This window comes from Lethenteron reissneri, chromosome 42 (genome assembly GCF_015708825.2).
Source record: "Lethenteron reissneri isolate LAM-NWPU_2019-01 chromosome 42, ASM1570882v1, whole genome shotgun sequence".
NCBI classification, from domain to species: Eukaryota; Metazoa; Chordata; class Hyperoartia; order Petromyzontiformes; family Petromyzontidae; genus Lethenteron; species Lethenteron reissneri.
The window spans coordinates 340,407-361,621 of NC_083820.1; the positions used below are offsets into that span (position 1 = coordinate 340,407).

A 21,215-nucleotide genomic window follows, 5' to 3' on the forward strand; every position below is an offset into this window, starting at 1 on the left:
AGCGCCTGCACTGTAATGTTAGCTGTACACAAACGGGTAGGTGAAGGCAAAAATGCCATACAATGGCCGGATGGCAATTCCAAAACATCCACGGTCAATGCGGATTTTCAACGTCATCCGTCCAAGGAAAATCGGTTCCAAGTAAACATGGAACAGCCAGGGACGTGGAGACAAGAATACAGTGATACCTCGGTTCACGAACGCTTCGGTTCACGAACAACTCGGTTCACGACCAGAAAATTTCATAAAAATATGCTTCGGTTCACGAACTCCGCTTCGGTTCACGAACAGGAGCCGCGCCCATTTTTATGCTAATTCCAGGCTGTCACATGGTCGTGATATATTGTAACGGGAGCGAGCAATGCAAAATCAGCCGAGGGAGTACCCGCCTCCTCCTCCTCCTCCTCGGGGGCTCGCGACACGTGGTGCGCCCGCCTCTTCTGCCCTTCACGCGCAGGCTACACGCGCGCGCACGCACGCACGCGCGCGGACGCACCCCGGAATGAGCGGAGAGGCACACATGCGCCAGCTGTGACAGTCATCCCTCTTCACCTAAAAATAAAAAAACCCCGAGCGATGGATTTTTTTCCACGTATTTTCGTCAGCATTGACCACAGCCCCCCGAAACGATCTCTCCTTGAAAAATCCATTATGCAAAAATGGAATGAGTGCCATGACTTTTTTGAAAAGCACCACCCCAACATAGCTGTCACGAACAGAGTGTTAAATCTCATGAATGATAATGTGGTCTCTCAAAAAAAAGGTCAGAACGGATTAACCGGATTTACATTGAACTCTATGGGAAAATGTGCCTCGGTTCACGACCAATTCGGTTCACAACCAGAGTCATTTCACGAATTAAGTTCGTGAACCGAGGTATCATTGTATGTCCCGACAATTTAACATCAGCGATGCACACCTCGGCCGTTATCTGACCAATAAGACCTAATGAGCCGCCGTTAGCAGCGAAACACGGTGCATCAACAGGGTCTACAACCCGACACTTAGGGGGCAAAATATTGTAGATCAATTCGGAGATTATAGTTGCCGATGCACCCTTGTCGACTAGCATCCTTATTTCTGCACCCTCAATAAACCCAAGCACGGCAGATGAACCCGCGGCAGTAGCCAACACTATGGGCCAACTCCGACAACTGATCCGGTCGGAGCGGAGGAAACTCACGATCACGCAAAGGACCCCCCCCGTACCGACGCGCGACCAGGACGTGAAACGAAACACCTAGGATGGGTGAGGTGAAATCAGGGGTCCAGTGTGGAGTGCGTGGCAACTTGCCTTAGGGTGTAGGGAAGCGTAAGATGTCGGCGATGCTGGGAGGTGCCGTCGTGATACACGGCAGCCCGATGACACGTGCCCCAGCAGGCCGCAATTGTAACAGGTAACACGGCCGCCTCCGGAACGAGACGACGACCTTGGCCGCCGCTGCTCGTCCGTCCATCGCGCGCTACTGTCACGCGTCGCCTCCACCCAGAGTCGACGCGCATGCCGAAAACGGGCTCCACTTCATCAGGTGGCCCCCAGCTCCGTGCAAGACGCGGCACACGTCACCTGCGCCCCGTCCCGTTGTAGAAGTTGCTGGGCTTGGATGCACTTAGCAACCTTGAGAGACAAGATGTCATCATTTTCGGCTGGAAGAATGGTGTGGAGGCTTATTGCCAAGGCCAGCAGTCTCTCGAGGACCAACGCGTCGATACCATCTTGGTCCATTTTCAGGAAGGCGGCTTTCGCTAGCGCCAAAAGCGTGCTATGAAAGGCGAGGGCCGACTCAGGTTTCCCCCTTCTGTCGCACAGCAAACTCGTAGATAGATGCCATCTGGTCGAAAGCCTGTGTAAGGGTGGACCTCTCCAGCAGCGGGATGGCGAGAAACGCCGCAAGGGCGTCGTCGTTGAGGGTGACAGGCAACGCCCGCAGCGCCGCCGCCTGGGTCCATCCGGCCAAGTCGGCATTCGTGAGGAACCGCCGCTTGAAGGCCACCCAGTCGCCATTGGTAGCCGCAAATTCTTTAATAAAAAAGGAAGCCGACGGTGGAGAGCCGGGATGTCCATCGGCGCCGATGGCGTGTTTTCAAATTTGGCGGGCTGCACGCTCTGCACCAGCGACAAAATGGTGGCCAAATACATGGGTTGCGCCGCCGAATTTCCCGCCTGCTGTTAAATGGCGGCGGAAGTGTCGTCCATGAGCAGCATTGCTGCTAACCTCCTTCACCGGCAAGACGGTGGGACTGATCTCCGCGAGGAGCGAAGACGCTGCGTGGAGGAGCTCCGAGAGGCATCTGTGCACCTCCCGAAGGGTCGCCTCCCCTGACGGTGAAGCGTCGCGCGCCCGGATGGAGCTCTGGTTCGCTGGCAGCATCTCCCCTGCATCCTCCGGAGCTGTAGGCAGCACGAGGTCCTCTTCCTCGCTGTCTGATGTCCTGCTACGTGGTCTGCGACGTGTAGACACCAGTTGTAGTGAGCAAAACTGAACCGCAGACGTTATTCTTCAGAGGCAACGCATTTATTCGTAACACGTATATACAAAAGGGGTAACTGCCCTTTACCAGATACAGCCTGGAGTGGTGACGACCCAGCTAACTACACTATACACAAGGGTTACAGCTATGAAGGGTCGGACCCTCACCTCGGGTCCCCGGCCACGTGTTGATGCCTCTTCAGCCGTCGGACGTAGAACGTAGAGCTTCCAGCTTGTAGAACGAAGCGACCCCGGTCCCTCTCAGGGACCCATCTTATATCCTCCTGGGTTGGGGCCGGCTCCGCACTCGGCCCCGCCCACCTGCACAAGCATTCTAGCTCCCTATTGATCCCTCTCGAGAGCTCTCCCACGACACGTGATCATCCCTTAGCGCCCCCACCTGGGGTCTTTGTGGACACTCTGTGGACACTCCAGATCACGCGTCTACTGGGTCAACCAGAGTGCCATGGCCAGGGGCAACCCTGTCCCGACACTCTCCCGTTCCCCCTTGTGGGAGCCTACATTACACGCTATGCGTGGTGCCCACGCTATCCCAGCGCTCACCAAGCCCCGCTAGGGCTGATACTACACCCATCTACGGTGTGTACGCGATGACGGTACATCGCACGCTGTGCTATGCACGAGCCGGCCTCACACAGCAACCCACACGGTGCTGTCTGCGACGTAAATACATCATACGCCACGGCCCTCCTGGGCCAGCACCATACAGTGACATCCCAGATGTCACTACAACTGCACCACTGCTCCCAACACACACACCGTGCGCCAACCAATGCACAACTACTCCCGACACACACACACACAGGACGCTCATCACTGTGCCACTGCTCCACCCACGCACAGTGCGCTAACCATTGAACCACCACTCCCCACACAAACAGTGCGCTAACCACTGCAGAACCACTCCCCACACACACACACACACCGCAATGCACTAACCACTGTGCCACCGCTCACACACACACAGTACGCTAACCACTGCACCACCACTCCAATACAAACACACACAATGGGCTTACCACCACCCCACTGCTCCCCATACACACAGGGCGCTAACCACTGTACCACCGCAACCCTCACACACACACACACACTGTGCGAACCACTACACCACCGCTCCCCACACACGGTGCGTTTACTACTGTGCCACCATTTCCCACACGCACACACAGTGCACTAACCACTGCCCATCGCTCCCCACACACAGTGCGCGACCTAATACGCCACCGCTTCCCACAGTGTGCTAGCCACTGCACCACTGCTCCCCACACACACGCAGTGCACTAACCACTGCGTCACCGCTCACACACACGCAGTGTGCTAACCACTGTGCCACCGTTCCCCACACACACACAAAGTGCCCTCGTCAATTTACTACCGCTCCCCAACACGCACACAGGACGCTTACGACTGCGCCACTGCTTCACCCACACACACACAGTGCGCTAACCACTGCACCACCACTCCCCAAACAAACACACAATGGGCTAACCACTGCCCCACTGCTCCCCATACACACACATGGTGATAACCACTGCACCACCACTCTCACACACACACAGTGCTAAGCACTGCTCCACTGCTCACACACACAGTACTAAGCACTGCTCCACCGCTCCCCACACACACAGTGCACTAACCACTGCACCACCGCTCACACACACGCGGTGCGCTAAGCACCACACCACAACTCTCCACACACACACTGCGCTAACCACTACAACACCGCTCCCACACAGTGCGCGAACCATTGCGCCACCGCTCCCCACACACCCACACGTGCACTAACCACGGCAATACCACTCCAAAGACAAAAATCCCCCGTATAGCCTTGACAGACTGGAGGGGCAAGTACTGAGTGCTGTTAGCGAGCACTTCTGATGGCCCACACGGCACACGAGGGGGTGGGTGGCCAACACCACGCCCGGCCGCCTTTGTCTCCCTCGTGGCAATGTTTACACATCGCACCGGGTACTCACTGGAGGCTGAGTCGACCTAGGGGAGGCCCAGGACCGGTGCAGATAATCGCCACTGGTGATGGCCATGAGCGGGAATCGAACCCAGGTCGCCAGGTTCGCAGCGCAGCGCGCAAATCGCTACATGACCGCTCCCCACACACGCAGTGCATCAAGCACTGCGCCACCACTACCCACACGCACACAGCGCGCAGACCATTCCAACACCACTCCCCACCAACACACACACGCAGTGCACTAACCACTGCGCTACCACTCGCACACACATAGTGCGCTAACCACTGCTTCACCGCACCCCACACACACGCACAGTGCGCGAACTAATGCACCACCGATCCCCACACACACACACTGCGATAACTACTACACCACTGCTCCCGACACACACACAGTGTGCTTACCACTGCACTACCACTCCCCACACACGCACACAGGACGCTTACCACTGCGCCACTGATCCACCCACAAACACAGTGCCCTAACCACTGCGTAACCGCTCCCTACACACACACACACACGTGCACTAACCAATGTACCACCACTCCCCACACACACGCAGTGCACTATCCACTGCGCCACCGCTCACACAAACACGGCGTCCTAACCACTGTGCCACCGTTCCCCACACACACACAGTGCACGAACCACTGCACAAACGCTCCCCACACACGTACACAGGACGCTTACCACTGCGCCGCCACTCCTCACCCCCACACACACAGTGCGCTAACCACTGTATCACCGCTCCCCACACAGATGCATGCGGTGCGCTAACCACTACATCACAACTCCACACACACACATTGTGCTGACCACTGCACCACCGAACCCCGCACACATATACTGCGCTAACTAATGCACAACCGTTTTCGAATCACACATCGTGCGCTTACCAATGCGCCACCCCAAACACACACACAGTGCACTAACCACTACAACAACCGCCATTCACCACTCAGTGGCAGTGACGTCACCACGACGCTTGTGCCAGGCTAAGCACCTTGAGGCGACGTGAAGTGTCGAACGCCCGCTGGCAGGTCACGAGGCAGACCGAGGTAACACGGGTCGACTGACTAAGATGACTGGCTGATGCACCACCTATGCCCCCTACTGTGCCAACTTGCTGTGCTTTAGCCACCCGGCGCTCTGCTCATTGTTGAGCATTGCTCCTCCGCTTTCCGTTGTTGGAAGGCGACTGCCTCCAACTGCCCAGTAGCGTCCTTCACGAGCCTCCTCTAGAGGCCGATCTTGACACCGCTGGTACCAGTCATCGTCAATTCCACTCAGCTCCACATCCTCCTGTGCCACATCACTCCATCTCTTCTCTAGCCCATGCCGCACTCGTTTAGCCCCCTCGATCCGGCTAAACAAAAGCTCTTTGGGCATGCAGTTATTGGGCATGCGGGCTACATGGCCCAGCCTGCTGGAGCTCACCGATGGGACTTTGTCCAAATCTTTCGAGGATTTGTCAGCTCCCTCACACAATCCAACCTGGTTAAACCCAGGATTTATCGTAGGCAGGCCAGCCTAAATGTTTCTAACCGGCGAAGATGTGCCATTAGGGGGGGTCCACGTTTCGCAAGCGTAGAGAAGGGAGGGAATCATATTCTTAGGTTTTTTCGGTAAAGTCACGTAGGTAAAACATCAAAATTAATGAAAATAAAATAAAACAAAAAATCACGACGTTTCGGAGGCAACACAAAAATCACGTCGTGATTTTTTGTTTTATTTTATTTTATTTTCATTAATTTTGATGTTTTACCTACGTGACTTCACCGAAAAAACCTAAGAATATGATTCCTTGCAGTCACGAAAGCTTCAAATCTACAAGGGAGGGAATGACTGTGGCCGAGAAGACCAAGTTTCGTGCAGAGCGACATACCAGGTAGCTTCCACACAGCGTTACGCAACCGATAAAGAGATAATTCCACTCTACCAATTCGGAGTGAGACCTCTGCTGTTAAATCGGAGCCGGTCATGAGCACACTGGGAAACTTTTCACTCTCGCCACAACTGCCCCATCACCGATTTGGAGTTTTGGGGGTGGAGTGCCCGATGGTACAAAATACCCAGGCAGGTGCTTCGTTTTGGTCGGGCTGATGGTAAGGCCCCCACCTCTTAGTGGCACACTCCAGTTTCAACAGCAGCAGCCCCAACTCCTCCCTCTGAGTGAGCCGCAATTACCAGGTCATGGGCATACATAACGTGGTTGACCAATAGGGAGCCATCCCTTTACCGCACCCAGGCATCGATCAGCCTCCCATTGTTGCTGTTCTAGATGGAAATTCTTCCGGTACAGCTACTGAAGTCTTCACGAACTACGTGGTCGAAATAGATGTTAAATAATCCCAGTCGCACCCCAAGATGAACAGGGAATGGCTCAGACTCCCGGCCACGTAATTTTACCCGGGCCCGCCTCACCATCATGTAGGTCCTTGATGATTGTGAGCAGCGGGTCAGGGACTCCGAAAGCACGAAGAACACCCCAGTGCCCAGGCCTACTGACGGTATCATAGGCCTTGACCAGGTCAATAAAGCAGAGATCTGTACTCTTAGGTTTTTTCGGTAAAGTCACGTAGGTAAAAAAAATTATAATAATAAATGAAAATAAATAAATGTAATCACGACGTTTCGGAGGCAACACAAGTCTCAGTCTTCAGGTGAGACCGTCACAGCTAAATTTACTGGATTTCTCCTCACTTGATACGGTAAATTTAGCTGTGACGGTCCCACCTGAAGACGGAGACTTGTGTTGCCTCCGAAACGTCGTAATTTAAATGGATTTATTTTAATTTATTATTAGTTTATTTTATTATTTTTTACCTACGTGACTTTACCAAAAAAACTAAGAGTATGAATCCTTGCAGTCACGAAAGCTTCAAATATCTCGAAGCAGAGATCAAGATCTTGTTGGAATTCCCTACACCTCTGCTGTAGCAAACAGACAGAAAATATGGCATCTGTGCAGGACTGCCCTTTCCTGAAACCACATTGGGGCTCCGCAAGACTCTCCTCAGCTTTTCTGGCAAGGCGGTGTTGAATAATCATTGCCAGAAACTTTCCCGGCACACTGAGGAGTGAGATGCCCCTGTAGTTGTTACAGTCTGTGCGGTCTCCCTTCTTAAAGATGGGGACCACCAGGGCATCCTTCCAGTCCTGCGGAACCCATCCAGTGGTCCAGACTGTTGTTATGATGTCATGTAGGGCAGTCTGTGCACAAACACCACCCTCCCTCTGCCTTTCGCTTGGGAGATCATCTCTGCCTGGTGCCTTTCCTGGTCTCAGACTCTGGATCGCCTTCAGTACTTCCTCAAGAGATGGCACCTCAGCCAGCCACTCACAGGGAATGACTTCTTCTTCCAATATTTGAGGCACCGCAGCCTCAGCAGGGTCATCCCCACTTTGTCCAACGATGTTTTCCATATAGAGGGATTTCCGCTCCCACAGGACTTCACAGAAATGCTCAGCAAATCTGCAAACCGGTTCCTGGGGGTCAGAGATTGGATCACCGTTTTTTCCCCTAATGATGGTAATAGGTGTGGCGCTGCAGGTTACTTTGAAGGAATTACATGGGGATTTGTGATTGCAGGCCATTGAGGCAAACTCCATCTCCTCAGCAACCCGCGACCACCACCCTTCCTTGCAGCGCCTCACGGCTCTCTGAACCTCCGAGCAAAGGCTGCGGTAAGCCTCCCTTATTCTCCAACGTGGGATGCTGTAGCCGATGAGAGAGTGGGCCTGTCGCTTTTTCTCAGCCAGCTTAAACACCTCCTCTGTCAGCCAGGGTCTCTGGGGGGGGGGGGGGGGTCTAGACCGTGTACCCAAAGCAGCCATTGCAGCTGCCTGAGTCAGTCCCTAAACCTCACCCATTGACCCTCGACATCTGGAGGAGTGGGGGACGATGCCAACCCCAGCCACAAGCGATGATGAAATTCTCGCTTGCAACTTTCCTTAGCTAGCTGAGAACAGGCCACCTTCGGTTTGAATGGAGTCCTGGGTGTACACCCACCACCGGAGTGGAAGAATGGCAGGCGATGGTCAGAGGGCAGATCAGCTCCACGGTAGGTCCTGGTGTCAAGGACATGGGCTCGCACCCGCTGGTCCGTCACTACCTAGTACAGCAGATGTTCCTGCTTGGACCCGGCATGCATCCATGATGTTGTGTGGATGCGCCGATGCTGGAACAGTGCGTGTTGGTAATTACAAGCCCATGGGCTGCACAAAAACTAGCAGCCTCCTACCGTTGTTATTGAGCTGATCTGGCCCATGCCTTACAATCACCCAACAAAATGACTCTATCCCGAGGGGCCACTTTAGCCAGCAACTGTGACAGGAGGTCATAGAAGGCATCTAACTCATCGGCCTTGCCTACATCCCTCCACGGATGTTCGTCTTCGGTGGGGCCATAAGTAACCACTACCACCACTCCTCGCCTCCGGTTGATAGGAAGGCAAGCCCAAAGTAGCCTGGGGCTTACAGCTTCCCACACCTCACCGCCATGCCCTACGCCCCCTTCATTCTTTTGTTCAAAATGAGAGCCACACCCTGTTGCTTGGCAGTCTCCTGTCCCGAGTAGAAAACTGTCCACCCCTCATGGTGGCAGGAGCTAGAGCGGGATCACCGGACCTCTTGAATGCCAGAGAGATCCAGGCGGTACCGGTCCAGCTCCCGACAGAGGAGTGGCAGTATCTCCTCCACAGTGAGCGTTCTAACATTCCACGTGGCCATCCGAAGTGGCTTTTCATTGTTTCTGGAGGAGCCCCGAGGGTGAAGATTCAATCTCCTGGCTCCACCAAATAGGGTTTGGCCAGGAGACGTCATAGAAGCCTGTCCCCCCGGGACAAGCTTATTAGTTACATATTTCATTTCGTGGTTTAGTGGTAATTTATTGAAGGTGGAGGGGTTATCAGCCCCTTGCACCCGTCCAGAGCCCCCATTTAGCCACTGTGGTGGTCAAGGATGCCATGAATGGAGAGGCCAATCGGAATTGGCCCTCTCCCCACGGCACTGCCCGCGACAGCGTTGCCCGCAGTGCACTAACCACTGCACCACCTCTCCCACACATATACAGTGTGCTAACCACTTTACCACCAATCCCCACACACACACGGTGCTAATTACTACCCCACTGCTGCCAACACACACCATGCGCTGACCACTGCACTACCGCTCCCCCCACACACACACACACACAAAATGGCGCTAACCACTGCACCCCCCATCCCCTATACAAACACACAATGTGCCAACTACTGCGCCACCACTTTCCCCACACGCACACACACAGGGCCCTAACCACTGCACCACGGCAACCCCCTCCACACATGGAGACAGTATGCTAACTACTACTTCACCACTCCCACACACAGTAAGCTAACCACTGCACTGCCACTCCCCACACACGCACACAGGACGCTTACCACTGCGCCACTGCTCCCCACAAACACACCCTGCACTAACCACTGTGCCTGTGGTGCCACAGCCACGGAGCCACTCAGCCAACCCCCCTCGCAAACCACCCACACGAACACACGCACCCCCCCCCCCCCCCCCCACTGAACACCCACCTACACCACGTAGGACCTCGTGGGGGAACCGCCTGGCCTCTGGGTTTTCACCCGAGAGCCCCCCTCGTGGGGGTGCTCCACGGTTTCCCGGGGCCAGGAAATTGACAGATTCCCCCCAGGTCGAATGGCACCGCGGCGCCCTGTAGTGACTTAAAATTGCAGGGCCACGGCGGGCCAACAAGCAACCGCAGTAAGGATACACCTAACACAGGGGAAGGGGGGGCCTTGGAGGGAGCCGAAGCTTACAGCGAGCAGCGAGTGGGGCAGTACGAGCAAGAGGGCAGACGAGGAGACAATGGAAGAGGGCCGATAGTGGGGGCACGGCAGCAAGCGAGTCGATAGTGGGGGCGCGGCAGCAAGCGGGCCAAGAGTGGGGGCGGAGTAACGAGCGGGCTGGGAAACACATGAGGCAGAACCGGCCCGGGAAGCGTCAGGATTGGCCGAGAGAGTCGCCAGCTGAGTTGGGGGGCACTTTGATGTACAAAGGGATAAAAGCAGGGCAGAGGAGCACCGGGGGAAAGTCGTGTTCGTCTCAAGTCAACGAGCCACGCGTTCAGCCTTCCAGCCACTCGAGCGTCCGAGAGACGCTACCGAGCGCAGCAGGCAGGGAGGGATCTCCAACACTCTCGTCCCTCCAACTCCCAGCAGGGACGCGAGAAATCGTGAGTACGTACGAAGGGCTTAGTGGGGAATAGCGCGAGGACTCCGCAAGGGCTTAATTCGAAATAGGCGAGATGGGTTGGGTTTAGACCGTCGTGATATAGGTTAGTTTTACCCTACCAATTTCGGCTCTGGGTCACGTAGCAATTACTTGCAGTCGCACTGGTAATAAACCTCTAGCATAAAATACCGACGTTGTGTAGTTTCTGTGGGTGTGGAGAGAGCGTGGGAGTGGTGCGAGTACGCGCATAAGTGGGATGGTCGGCGTTCGTTCACCATTGTGCCCGGGTTTTGCGCACGAATCCTGTCGTCATTCATTCATCATTGTACCCACGTGTTTCCGCTCGCCCACGCGCGTTTGCTCGGGGATTAACGCGCGTGTATTGGCATCATTGGCTCGCCGTGGGGCTGGGAATTAGCGTGCGAATATCATCAGAGCGATCACCTGTACCCACGTGTTTACGCTCGTCCACGCGCGTTTGCTCGGGGATTAGCGCGCGTGCATTGTCATCAGTAGTGTGCCATTGCCCTGGGATTTAACGCGAAAACCCTACCTGCTGCTGGTGGTGGTGGTGCTGGTGCTGCTGCTGGTGGTGGTTCTGCTGGGGGTGGTGACTGCGCCCGCACCTGCGCATATTCATACGGTTATTTTTAGCGCGAGCCGTGGGCAGCAGTGTGCATGGGTACGCGCGCGCGCATGGAATCGCCACCGAGTGTTTTGGGGAGTGTACGCGGGGAGTGAGTGGCTAACTCCAGGTGGCGGAGAGCCAGCCACGAGTCATGCCTCAGAGAGGACGCGGAGGCAGCGAGGCCGATGACTCGAGCGGCAGCAGCGCGGAGGGAGGAAGGGGGAGAGGAGTCGGGGAGCATTAGCCCCCACTCCCCCATACAAACACACACACAATGCGCTAACCACTGCACGACCGTTCCCCACACAGTGCGCTAACCACTGCGACAACCCCCCACACACACAGTTCGCTAACCACTGCGCCACCACTCCCCCATACAAACACACACACGGTGCGCAAACCACTGAACCACCACTCCCCACAGACACTGCGCTAACCACTGCACTACCGCTCCCCACACGCACAGCCCGGACGCTTACCACTGCGCCACTGCTCCCCACAAACACACCCTGCATTAACCACTGCGCCACCACTCCCCCATACAAACACACAATGCGCTAACCACTGCACGACCGTTCTCCACATTGTGCTAACCACTGCGACACCCCCCCCCCCCCACACAATTCGCTAACCACTGCGCCACCACTCCCTAAAGACAGTGCACTAACCACTGCGCCACCACTCCCCCAAACAAAACACACTGCGGTAACTACTGCACCACCGCTTCCCACACACACGCGGTGCTCTAACCACTACACCATCACTTCCCATACAGTGCGCAAACCACTGAACCACCACTCCCTACAGACAGTGCACTAGCCACTGCGCCACCACTCCCCCGTACAAACACACACAGTGCGCTAACTTCTGCGCCACCGCTCCCCACACACACGTTCACTAACCACGGCGCCACCTCTCCCACACAGTGCGCTAACCACTTCACCACCAATCCCCACACACACACTGTGCTAACTACTACACCACTGTGCTAACTATTACACACCACTGCTCCCAACACACACACCATGCGCTAACAACTGAACTACCGCTCCCCCCACACACAATGCGCTAACCACTGCACCACCCATTCCCCATACAAACACAGTGCGCTTGGCACTGCACCACCGCTTCCCACACACAGGGCCCTAACCACTGTACCACGGCAACCCCCTCCACACACTGAGACAGTGTGCTAACTACTACCCTACCACTCCCACACACACAGTAAGCTAACCACTGCACTGCCGCTCCCCACACACGCACACAGGACGCTTACCACTGCGCCACTGCTCCCCACAAACACACCCTGCACTAACCACTGCGCAACCACTCCCCCATACACACACACAATGCACTAACCACTGCAGACCGTTCCCCACACAGTGCGCCAACCACGGCGACAATCCCCCACACACACACAGTTCGCTTACCCCTGCTCCACCACTCTCCCATACAAATACACAGTGGGCCAACTACTGCACCATCGCTCCCCACACGCACACACAATGCGCCAACCACTGCACCACCGCTCCCCCACACACGTTCACTAACCACTGCACCACCGCTTCCCACACACACACGCGGTACGCCAACCACAACTCTCCACACACAAACACACAATGCGCTAACCCAGGGGTCGGCAACCTACGGCTCCGGAGCCGCATGCGGCTCTTTACGGGCTGCTTCTTGACGATGAGTACGTATGTACTCAGATGCATTGCGGCTCTTGAAATACTGAATTTTGTACCGAATTGGAAAGAAATGGCTCTTCTTGTTATTTTGGTTGCCGACCCCTGCGCTAACCACTCCACCACCGCTCTCCACGCACACACATTGCACTAACCACTCCACCGCCAATACCAATACCCGACATTAAGTGACGGTGACGTCACCACAGCGCCTGTGCCAGGCCACATGCACTTTGAGGCCATGTGGATTGTCGAAGGCTCGTTTACAAGTCACGGAACAGACCCAGGTGCCATGGGTTGACCGACTGAGATGACTGGCCGATGCACCACATCGGTCCTCTTTGGCTCTTTCTTTAAAGTCACATCTGCCCTCTACTGTGCCCACTTGCTGCATTTTAGGTGCCCGGCACTCCGCTTGTTTTTGTGAGTGTCGCTCCTCTGCCCTCCGTTGTTGTTGCAAGGCGACTGCCTCCAACTTACCAGTAGCATCCTTCACGAGCCTCCTCCACAGAGGCCGATCTTGACACCGCTGGTACCAGTCTTCGGCAAGTACACCCAACTCTGCTCTAGAGGAGTTGTACACCCCTAGCTACCAGTGCTATTCAGTGGCCTAAAATAAAATGTTTCGCTCCAGATGATCGCTGCAAAGTATGACCTGTGTTTTGATTTAGTGTGCGGATCTGAAAGGTGCATTGAAAAATTATAATACTCAGATTTATGCTCCTGCTGTTGTGGAGTGATTCATGCAGCCAGCTATGGCTGCAGGGTTTTGGTAGTACATGTTGTTTATGTCATTTATTGTGAAAATTCCGTCACAGTTCCTATGATCACTATTTCATTGCTTTATTTTGGTGATTTCGAAAAGTTACTGGTTTGGCCATGTTTGTTGTAGTACGGAGTAAGACTGATCGCCTTAATCTAAGTTGTCTTGTGGTTTTTGTTGTTTGACTTGCATCCCACTGGGATTTTTGCACACAGCGTTGGTGTACGGTGTTTTTTCTGCAATATTTTTGCTATCTAACCTATAAACGTCACTTTTTGTCTGTCCGTCCGTCCGTGTACGCTCGCTTTGGAGGGATTTGGCGCTCGGGCCGTGGGGTTTTAGGAAGAAAAAATTTTGCAGGTGGGCACGCCCCCGGCCCCGCGGTGAATGTAGGCATTTCCGATTTTTCGTCCGTCGCCTTTAAAATCGGTCCGATTATCGATTGTGCGATTTATCTTTATTTATTTATTTACTATTGCCGACCGGCGCGGACCACGGCGGTTGCCCCTGGCAACGGCCAGCGACGCCTTCGCTGCGGGGTGGACGCCATTTTTAATTCCCGTTAAAAATATGCGCACGCACTAACACGCGACGCGGAGGTAAATTCATCAAAGTTTCACGTCCTCTTCACTCCCCCCCCCCCACCCCAATGTGTGCAATTACTATCATAGGGTCGGTAGATAATAAAATTATAGCGATTAGACAGTATTATTGTAGCGCGGGGGGGGGGGGGGTAACAGCCACAGCACCCAGCCTCGGCCGGGTGGGCAATCTAGGCGAGGCCGGAGGCTCTGCACGGTACTAGGCCTCGACACTTGACACGTCTCAGGCGACGACTTTGTGGTATAAACTCGATATACCCAGCGTTGCTCGGGGTAAAATACATTTAAAATCTTCTGAAAACTTTAAAACATAACATACCAATGAAAATACAACTGTGTAATTTAAAATGTAAAACCGACCGCGCCAAGAATCGATTCTCTGAATCGCGCAAAGGAATCGAAAGTTGTAGATTCATTTAGAATCGCCCCGTTTAATATAGGTTGGTTATAGATTCTATATAAACTGCTACGAATGGGAAATATCCGGCATTGACCGGGGCAAAAATATAATGGTGAGGGTGTGATTGGGGAGGACGAGTAGTGAGGGTGAGTGGTGAGCGGTGAGTGGTGAGGGCGAGTGGTGAGTGGTGAGGGTGAGCAGTGAGGGTGAGCAGTGAGGGTGAGCAGTGAGGGTGAGCAGTGAGGGTGAGCAGTGAGGGTGAGCAGTGAGGGTGAGCAGTGAGGGTGAGCAGTGAGGGTGAGCAGTGAGGGTGTGCAGTGAGGGTGAGCAGTGAGGGTGAGCAGTGAGGGTGAGGGTGTGATTGGTGAGGATGAGTGGTGAGGATGAGTGGTGAGGGTGAGCGGTGAGTGGTTGTTGTGAGGGTGAGTGGTGAGAGATTGGTTAGTAGTGCGGGTGAGTGGCGAGGGTGAGTGGTGGTTGTGACGTGAGTGGTGAGTGGTGAGTGGTGAGGCTGAATGGTGAGTTGAATGGTGAGAGTGAGTGGTGAGGGTGAGTGGTGAGAGTGAGTGGTGATTGGTGAGGGTGTGATTGGTGAGGATGAGTGGTGAGTAGTGAGGGTGAGGGTGAGTGGCGGTTGTGAGTGGCGGTTGTGAGTGGTGATTAGTGAGTGGTGGCGGTGAGTGGTGAGCAGTGAGGGTGAGTGGTGATTGGTGAGGGAGTGATTGGTGAGTATGAGTGGTGAGGATGAGTGGTGAGTGGTGAGGGTGAGTGGTGGTTGTGAGTGGTAATTAGTGAGGGGTGAGTGGTGAGCGTGAGTGGTGAGTGCTGAGGTTGAGTGGTGAGGGTGAGCAGTGACGATGAGCAGTGAGGGTGAGCAGTGAGGGGGAGTGGTGATTGGTGAGGGTGAGTGCGAGTGGTGAGTGGCGGTTGTGAGTGGTGATTAGTGAGTAGCAAGTGTGAATGGTAGTGGTGAGTGGTGAGCGTGAGTGGTGAGGGTGAGTGGTGAGGATGAGAGCTGAACGGTGTGGGTGAGCAGTGAGGGTGAGTGGTGATTGGTGAGGGTGTGATTGGTGAGGATGAGTGGTTGTTGTGAGGGTGAGTGGTGAGAGTGAGTGGTTAGGGTGAGTGGTGAGGGAGAGTGGCTTTTGTGAGTGGTGATTAGTGAGTGGTGAGGGTGAGTTGTGAGCGTGAGTGGTGAGTGGTGAGTTGTGAGTGATGAGTGCTGAGGGTGAGGGGTGAGAGAGTGGTTAGTGGTAAGGGTGAGTGGTGAGGGTGAGTGGTGAAGGTTAGTGGAGAGAGGTGAGTGGTGATTGGTCAGTGGTGATTGGTGAGGATGAGTGGTGATTGGTCAGTGGTGATTGGTGAGGATGAGTGGTGAGTAGTGAGGGTGAGTGGTGAGGGTGAGTGGTGAGGGAGATTGGTGAGGGTTAGTGGTGAGGGTGAGTGGTGATTGGTTAGGATGAGTGGTGAGGGTGAGTGGTGAGGGTGAGTCGTGAGGCTGAGTGGTGAGGCTGAGTGGTGAGTTGAATGATGAGAGTGGTGAGGGAGAGTGGTGAGGGTTAGTGGTGAGGGCGAGTGGTGAGTGGTGAGGGTGAGTGGTGATTGGTGAGTTGTGAGGGTGAATGGTGAGGGTAAGTGGTGAGTAGTGAGTGGCGAGTGTGAGTGGTGAGGATGAGTGGCGAGGGTGAGCTGTGAGTGGTGAATGGTGAGGGTGAGTGGTGAGTACAGTCAATATGCACTGCTGTAATCATAGCAGGTACCACCACCACAGTATGTACTGCTCTCATCAGAGCAGGTACCACCACCACCACCACAGTATGTACTGATGTCATCATCGCAGGTACCACCACACTCGGTATGTACTGCTGTCATCATAGCAGGTTCCACCACCACAAAATGTACCCCTCTCATCATAGCAGTTACCACCACAACATGCACTGCTGTAATCATAGCAGGTACCACCACAGCAGTATGCACTGCTGTAATCATAGGTACCACCACAGCAGTAAACACTGCTGTAATCATAGTATGTACCACCACAGTCAGTATGCACTGCTGTAATCATAGTATCTACCACCACAGTCAGGATGCACTGCTGTAATCATAGCAGGTTAGTGGTGAGGGTGAGTGGTGAGGGTGAGTGGTGAGGGTTGGTGGTGAGGGGTGATTGGTGGTGGTGAGGGTGAGTGGTGAGGGTGAGTGGTGAGCATGAGTGGTGAGCATGAGTGGTGAATGGTGAGGGTGAGTGGTGAGGGTGAGTGGTGAGGGTGAGTTGCGGTTGTGAGTGGTGATTAGTGAGTGGTGAGGGTGAGTGGTGAGTGGTGATTGGTTAGGATGAGTGGTGAGGGTGAGTCGTGAGGCTGAGTGGTGAGGCTGAGTGGTGAGTTTAAAGGTGAGAGTGAGTGGTGAGGGAGAGTGGTGAGGGTTAGTGGTAAGGGTGAGTGGTGATTGGCGAGTGGTGATTGGTGAGTGGTGAGGGTGAGTGATGAGGGTGAGTGGTGAGAGTGAGTGGTGAGGGAGAGTGGTGAGGGTTAGTGGTGAGGGTGAGTGGTAAGGGTGAGTGGTAAGGGTGAGTGGTGATTGGTGAGTGGTGATTGGTGAGTGGTGAGAGAGATTGGTGAGTGGTGAGTTGTGAGGGTGAATGGTGAGGGTAAGTGGTGAGTAGTGAGTGGTGTGAGTGGTGAGGATGAGTGGTGAGGGTGAGGGTGAGCTGTGAGTGGTGAATGGTGAGTACAGTCAATATGCACTGCTGTAATCATAGCAGGTACCACCACCACAGTGTGTACTGCTCTCATCAGAGCAGGTACCACCACCACCACAGTATGTACTGATGTCATCATCGCAGGTACCACCACACTCGGTATGTACTGCTGTCATCACAGGTTAGTGGTGAGGGTGAGTGGTGAGGGTGAGTGGTGAGGGTTGGTGGTGAGGGTGAGTGGTGATGAAGAGTGGTGAGGTTGAGTGGTGAGTAGTAAGGGTGAGTGGTGAGGGTTAGTGGTGATGGTGAGTGGTGAACAGTGAGTGGTGAGGGTAAGTGGTGATGGTGAGTAGTGAGGGTGAGTGGTTAGGGGTGAGTGGTGGGGATGAGTGGTGAGGGTGAGTGGTGAGGGTCAGTGGTCAAGGTGAGTGGTGAAGGTGAGTAGTGAGTTGTGAGGATGAGTGGCGATTAGTGAGTAGTGAGGATGAGTGGTGAGTGGTGAGGGTGATTAGTGAGTAGTGAGGGTGAGTGGTTAGGGTGAGGGGAGACAGAAAGGGTGAGTGGTGAGCGTGAGTGGTATTGTCAAAGCCCACCGGGCTTTGACAATACCTTAGTATCTATATATATGTAAGGTTATTAAGCCCGTGTTGTGCCCGTTTAGCCTCCTCTATCTGGCCAAACAGAAGCTGCTTGAGCATGCGGGTTTTGGGCATACGGGTTATATGAACCAGCCAACGCAGCCTTGCCTGCCAGAGGAGCTCACTGATGGGAATATGTCCAGATCTTTCAAGGATTTGCGAGCTCCTTGTACAATCCAGCTTGGTTAAACCCAGGATGGATCCGTAGGCAGGCCAGCCTGAATGTTTCCAACCGGCGCAAATGTTTACATTTCACAAATACTGTGTAAAGAAGGGAAGGCTCTTAATTTTGGAGCTTTCGTGACTGCAGGAATTATTCTTTGGTTCTTTCGGTAAAGTCACGTATAAAGATAAAATAATAAATTTAATAATAGCATACGACGTTTCAAATGCAACACAAGCAATCATCATCAGGTATAAATGAAATAGCAACAAAAAATCTAACCAGAAAACTATAGACAGACATATAAGCAGACAGATATCACCAAGATACATAGAGAGAGTAGCACAGGCACAGAGAAGGAGATCGTCTCTGTGGCGTGGCCTTAAATAGACAGGGGGGGCAGAGGCAGAGAGGGGGAGGGGTTAGAGAAAAAATTAACATGGGAAGGCATGGCTGTGGGCGAGAAGACTCGAAGCTGCGTGTGGAGCAACAGACCAGGTAGCTTCCACACAGCATTTCACAACCGATGAAAAGATAATTTCGCTCGACTGATTCGGAATGACACCTCTGTCAAACCGCACCCACACTCACCCACCCACAGGTTAGGCAAGTGGGCTGCATGACCCAGCCAATGCAGCCTGGCCTACCGGAGGAGCTCACTGACCTTACTGTGTCCAAATTACACAGTACACGTACTTACTACACACCAAGAAAAGTATCACCCAGATAGGGCAAACAGAATGTAGGGGCAAGTTCTGTTTGCGAGTAGAACAGATGAAGGCCATATATACTCACACACGCATACTCATACATACATACTGACACACAGTTACACATGTGTAGTGGGTACCTGATGGAGACTCGGTCTTCACTGGAGGCAACACGTTTATTTGTATCAATAATAACGGCAATACAAGGTCCCTAACACATGGGGGTAACGGCCCCCTTCACCTGATACCCTGGGGAGGTACAGCCTCCGGGCTAGCATGCCCTAATCACTGGGACCACTCTCTATAACACACCAAGGGAGGCTAGCCTGACACGACCCAGCCAAGATCCTCGGGTGCCGATCACTGGCCCACGCGGCCCCGGCCCTGACAAGGACTTCGCATCCGGGGGTTCCCAGGGTCCTATTCTAGGCTGGCTCTTCGGGTCTTCGGCTTCACGACTGGCAAACACGTTCAAAGGTCCGCCTTATATACGGTTCCCAGGGTCACTCTGCCCCTGGCCACGCCCACTCTCGAGAACCTTCTGGGAGGGACTTGGACTATTGCGTAATCCCCCAGCCCGCATTGGGGGCCTGGGGTGTGTACCTCCGGTTCCCAACCACCCTCTTGGGTTCCCTGGCCGAACGGCGTTACTTAGTACAGACCGGACTCGCTGTTGCCCCCTGTTGACTCATGGCTGGCGCTACACCCGGTCAGTCGTGGTGACCGGCGTATCACGCTAACAATACCCACGACATATGGACACTCATACACACACACACAATTACACATGTATTTGCATACATACAGACACGCACACAAATACAAATGTACATACAAAGATCATACATGCATACACACGTAATAGACAAAGATCCCCCGTATTGCGTTGACAAACTGTTGGCAAGTGTTTTTAGCAAGTAGCGCCTACGAAGGCCGGCACGGCACACGAGGTGGGTGGTTTGGCACCACACCCGGTCGCCTTTGTCTCCCCAGTACTGATGCTTCATCGAAAGTTTGAGTCAACTATATACATTCTGTGCCTGTTATTGTGGTCGGGAACAGAGATTAAAACTCGGTCCGCCGGGTCTATAGAGCAGCGTGCTCATCCGCTACAATGACAAACACAGCTTAAACAAACTTTCGTGGCAAGTGCTGTTCGCGAACATCTATGAAGGCTGGGTGGTGGATAGTCAGCACCACGCCCAGCCACCTTTGTCTCCCTCATGGCGATGTTTACTGCACACCGCCAAAGGTACTCATTTGAGGCCGAGTGTACCTAGGGGAGGCCCACAACTGGTTCAGATAATCGTCAACGGTGTTCGTTAGCCGTGAGCAGGAATCGAACTTGGGTAGCCACTTTGTAGCGCAGCTCCTCACACACGAGCGTGCGCACACACACCCACGCACTCCGAGCGCGCGCACACACACCCACGCACTCCGAGCGCGTGCGCAAACACACACTCCGAGCGCGAGGCCGACTCATTACATCTCGCGAAGCATCGTTCAACTCAACAAAATAGTTCCGCAGTTCAGTTTGCAAGTGCGAGTTCGCGTTTTAAGTCGATGTTAAAATAGGAAAATCATGGAAGCTGGTTCGTAAGTGCGGGAGTTCGTAAGTCGAGGACTACATGCACATACACCCCTCTCACCTGTGGATATTCACCGGCAGGACACACACACCAGACACAGTTACCACTGCTCATAGACAAAGGCAAACCCCGACCACCAACGCTGCTTTCACATATCAGCCTCCTATTTATAATAAACCGCTCCCAATTTCTGGCCAATGGCCTCCTCCTCCACTCGTCCTCCTGCTCAACGCGAGGAAGAGACAGGAGTAATTACGCGTGATGGCAGCCTAATTGACCGCGCACGAGGGAGTTAATTAATGTGGATGGGGGGGGGGGGTACTAAACGGTCCTTAATTGGCCAATTATGTCTCCTACACAACTTGTCAAGGCTAGCTTCGCCCGTGTTTTCACCAACAGATGGAAAAACACACGGGGAAAGAAAGTGCAGGCGCAGCCCTGCAATCTATATATATACACGCCTAACTTTAGCTGTGACTAGCTTTACTACCCGGCTTCGCCCGGTACTTGGATTCTTGTCTTGGATTAATTTAATATTCCCTTATATTTCACTGGAAACCCCTGAAAGAAAATTGATGCTTGCAAGAAAGTAAAAATGCTAAACAAATAAATTTAACGAAATCGGATGTTTTTCACT

General features: G+C 53.8%; 1 protein-coding gene across 2 annotated transcripts in view; it reads right to left on the bottom strand.

Moving 5' to 3' along the window:
* The window catches only part of LOC133352958 (uncharacterized), a 68,864-nt gene extending 48,158 nt beyond the window's left edge, over window positions 1-20,706 (bottom strand). The window contains exon 1 of one of the 2 annotated variants that reach the window (XM_061568987.1): window positions 20,639-20,706. The gene's annotated coding sequence lies outside the window, so the exon portion shown is untranslated. The remainder of the gene's footprint in view (window positions 1-20,638) is intronic. The other variant, XM_061568988.1, reaches the window with a different exon arrangement.
* Window positions 20,707-21,215: the final 509 nt, after the last annotated feature.